This window comes from Wasmannia auropunctata, unplaced genomic scaffold (assembly GCF_000956235.1).
Source record: "Wasmannia auropunctata unplaced genomic scaffold, wasmannia.A_1.0 LD336053.1, whole genome shotgun sequence".
Taxonomy (NCBI): Eukaryota; Metazoa; Arthropoda; class Insecta; order Hymenoptera; family Formicidae; genus Wasmannia; species Wasmannia auropunctata.
In genome coordinates, this window is record NW_012026837.1 from 5,958,588 (window position 1) to 5,963,156 (window position 4,569).

Sequence of the window (4,569 nt, forward strand, 5' to 3'; positions counted from 1 at the left end):
GGAGGAAAAAAAGAGTTCTACCCCGGTCGATTATAATGGTGAAAGAAGTGTTATACGCCACGCTCCGGCAATTCGTTTTACGCCGCGCGTACGTGACCCTCCCTGCGTCGGAATTGATTCTTGTAAACAACGAACGCAACGATGTCGACAATTGAAAACGAAGAAGCCTTATATGTTGCAAAGAGACTCACGAGAGTAGCATTAATAACATCGATTATAATTAATATTTTGAAAGATCGTACATGTATAGAAGATGTTTAAGAAAGTATTTAAGAAAGTAGCACAATCAAGTAGGCGCGATCCCTCGTGAAAGAAATAGCTCAAAAATCTACAATAGAATTTCTTATCAGTTCTTATTTTCAAGAAGAATGCCTTTAAAAGTTGGGAAATTAATAACTATCCGAGCTTTTTCAAGCTTGAGTAATCTCCAACTTTGTATCATGTTGCTGAATACGTACTACGAATATCTACTACATAAACTGCAAAGTATAACTTATATATTCAGTTTAATTAATTCAATTATAAAAATAAAAAAGGCAATTTAAAAAATAATTGAAGTTATCACAGAAAATAGAAATTACTTGCGTAAAATGTCATTTTCATTTTTTTTTTTTTAATAAAATTTTGTATTTCTTTTTATGTTTCAATATCGAACGTGTTTTTTGCGATATAAATTCAATGACATATGTCATTCAAAGTTGCTGAAAATCATACAAACTTAAAAAAGCGTGAGTACATTATTAACCCTAAAATGGCACGATCCTCATTCGTGTGTCCGCGTCATTTCAAACCTTATAAATTTCTAGAGAAGACCCTTTTAGCGATGTGAATGGCGCCCTTCTCTAAAAGAAAACTTTAGTGCAGTGGGGATATGAGCGGGAAATGGCGAGGTGAAGTTACCTTTTAAGCAGCGAAGGAGAAAAGTTACGAACGTACGCGGGTGACCCGGATGCGTTATTGGAAGGAGCTATTTTAATAAATAAGATAAACATTTTTAAGCTAAAAATCAATATCGCAGTTGCAAACAATTAAAATTTAACTGGCTTATTTTCGTATCATTACGCGAAAATAATTGATCTTTATGAATTATCTAAAAAATCTAGCTAGATCCAGATCTGAAAATAATTTCGTTGGATCAAAATATTATAATTATGTAGGATACGCTCAATCTGGTTCTACAACATCAAAATATTTTGCAACATTGCTCATCACGCGAGTCTCGAGAGTTTCGTACATAATTATTTTAACGATCCAACAAAATGTGATAACTATTTTTCTGAAAATAATAATTATATTCAGGTCTAGCTCTAGCTACTTTTAGATATTTCAGCGAAGAATCATCTCTTCCGCGTACTTACATGCCTCTTAAAGCTTAATTGCCCGGAAAGCTTGTTCGACGGCGCGTACGAAATGTCCGAACGACACTAGTAACATTTGTACTCCCGGTAACGGCAGTCTCGCGGAATCCAACCGGAAGGGACAGTACATCTCGCGAGGACACGCGATAGCTTTTGGTACACCCGCAGCTGTGGCACACAACACAAAACAACGGGTCCGACACAAGAAGGACGAGCGCGGCGTCGCGCGTCCGGCGTCGTTGAATTTCAAATCGCATCGCCTTCGTCGTAGGTACATCGTCGTGCCGTCCTTGCGACACACGTACCGAGAAAATTCGAAGAGAAGGAAAAAGTAGCTTACAGCGGAAGAGAGAGTCTCGCGCTCGCGGGAGGGGGAGGAAAATTTACATGCAACGAGGAGAGATACGAACCGGCGGAGAAGAGCAGAGGACCCAGGAATGGATCTCAACTTTTTAGAACCCTAATACTTTTTTCAGTCTCTCGGTCGTAATTGTACCTGGCTGTCGTTCATTCTGACGCGCTTTGCAGATATAAAATTACATCCTTTTCCCCTTTGCGGAATTAAAATAAAATTCCTTTCTCAGGCGCGTCGAAACTTTTGCATGTCTAAAACAAACGGACAACATACGCTTTTTTTCACGCTTGATGTACGAGTATCAATTTCAAGTATTGGCCATATAGACAGTGTGAGAAGCTCTAGTCCCAGCAGTTGTTTCCACGTTAGATGCGCCCCTGTGCAGAGCGAAGGAAGCGAGGAAGATGAAGAGTTTAAAAGAGGAGCGTTAAGGTGGAGGGTGAAAGGGGCACGGAAAAAAAAACTAAATTTCCATCGGCTGCCGCCGGCGTCGTGCTTGGGAAACAATGAGGCGGAATTACAGCGTGCGGTCTTGCCGCCGCCGTCGCCTCTCTCTCTCTCGCCCCGCCATTGTCTCGCGACGTGAATTTACAAGTGAATTTCTCCGAGCCGCGTTACGCGCGCGGGCCCACGTGTTTATTAGTCGCATATCGAAAAAGAAACACATCGATGGAAATAAAAACAGGGAATAAGAAAAATGAGGCACATTCTAACGAAAGTATTCTTGCAAGAGCTTTCCGTAGATTGCAAATTGATTCAGGAAACTTTACTGGAAGAGACGGGGGAGATCTTGATGTACGTATAAGAACCAGGCAATAAATTCGTTACTATACAAATATCTTAAACGTTGTAGAAATATTGTAAGCGTTAAAGGGTATTCTCTCCAAAATAATTAAAAAGATATCAGTTCTCTGCATTTTAGATCATTTTAAAATTTGAATTCTTAGAAACACATTTTTAAAATATTTATTTAATATTTACTTAATAAAAAATGTACAAAATTTTATAATGTTTTTTTTTCAAAATAATCTATATTTTTATCACTAAGTAATTAATAGATTTTCATCGAGTTATTTGAATCTTGTATAATTCATATCTTTCTATTATTTTTCATTCTTATAACTTAATAAAATACGATATGTAATTCTTTTCCATTCTTTGCTTTTCTTTTTTACTGCCCTTAGGTACTCAATACTCAAAATAAGTAATTAATCACTAATCAATTTAATACTTACACAGTATTAAATTTTTCTAAGGGATGCAGTTTTTAAGCAACGTTATAAATTACATGTATCTCCGTTTCTCTATATAACATAACAAACAGCAATATTATACTTTAAAAGACTAGCGATACAGTACACATTTCTTCGTCATAATATTCGCGACAAGTAAAATAACGCTATCTTATCCAATCCTATCTATAGAGGGGGGATCTCGCCCCGAGAACCGTCGACGTGAAACGTTTAACCGTCGTCCCTCTTACGCGTCCCTTAGGGACAGACAAACAGAAGGAACTGAAATTCTCCCCCGGCAGCACTTTTCTTTCCTTTTTGCGAGAAGCGTCGAAGAAGCGTGAGCGCGCGAGTCGGTTTCCTGTTTTCTTACGAGTTTTCCCCTGCATGGCGGTGCGGCGCGCCGGGAGAGTAAGAGGGTGTATCCCAGACCGCGTCGTGTTCGTTTTTCCCCTGTTTTTCGCGGGTTCGCCCTTTAAACCGCGCGTATATAAATCGTCGTGATAAATTTTCTGTTAATCCGCGAGCGTTAAAGTGCGGACCGATTTTTGCCGGTTGAGCATCGCGGGAAGATTCCACCACAGCGAATAGAATTTCGTGTGATGCCTTTACAAAGAATGCGGAGAGAAAGAGAGAGAGAGAGAGAGAGAGAGAGAGAGAGAGAGAGAGAGAGAGAGAGCGTATTTTAAACTGAAGTGCAATCAACTTGTTTAGGAAAAAAAATTTTTGAAAATAAATAAAGAGCAATCCGAAAAGAGACAAAGTTGAGACATTCATAATCCATTCTTATTTTAAGACTGTCTTAAGTAATATCTTAAGATGCTAATACAGCTCTTGTGATTTGCTCATGATATCTTAAGACTGTATTTAAGACGATCTTAAATATAAGAACCGACCATGAATACCGGAGATACATTTGATCGTTATATTCGAGCCGCGTACTTTTCCAATAAAAGCAACGATTTTCTTTGCTTTACTGCCAGTTCTAATTGAAGAGCTTGCTGCAATAATTATAAGCTAATCCATATTTTGTAGAGACAACAAAGAAAATGAACTCTAAACACGGAAATGTAATATGTTAAATGAAAAATGAATTTTAGAATTCATGTTTTTTGTTTTTATAAAAATGTTATAAAAATATTTTAAAATGTGGGTTAGTTCACTGTTGCAGCAAACCCTTCAATTATAATCGAAGAAATATCACTTTCTTGCAGAGAGATAAGCTGTACACAACTTCCGACGTAGTTTATTACACGCGATCGATTGACTCGCGCGTGATTTACTGATTTGCACCTGGACGTCGATCTTGATGCCAAAGGGGATGTCCATTTCGCGAAACCGTAAATGCGCAACCGTTGAACGGAACAATTCGGGCGATCCATTGCCCGAGTCCTTGCATCCCATTGCATCGCTATTTGCTGAATTAGGCGGAATATTAAACGGGCTACTCACAGCAGCTGCCTCGTCGTCCGACGTCGACTTACGGCCTCGCCATGGGGATTCAAGGGGGTCCCAATCTCTCGGGATGCCCCCTCTCTCCCTCGTCCCCTGTCCGCCCCAACCCTTCTGCTCCTTCCCCGCCCGTCTCCTCCGCCTTCAATCCGGGTTATACAGCAGCCCGGGG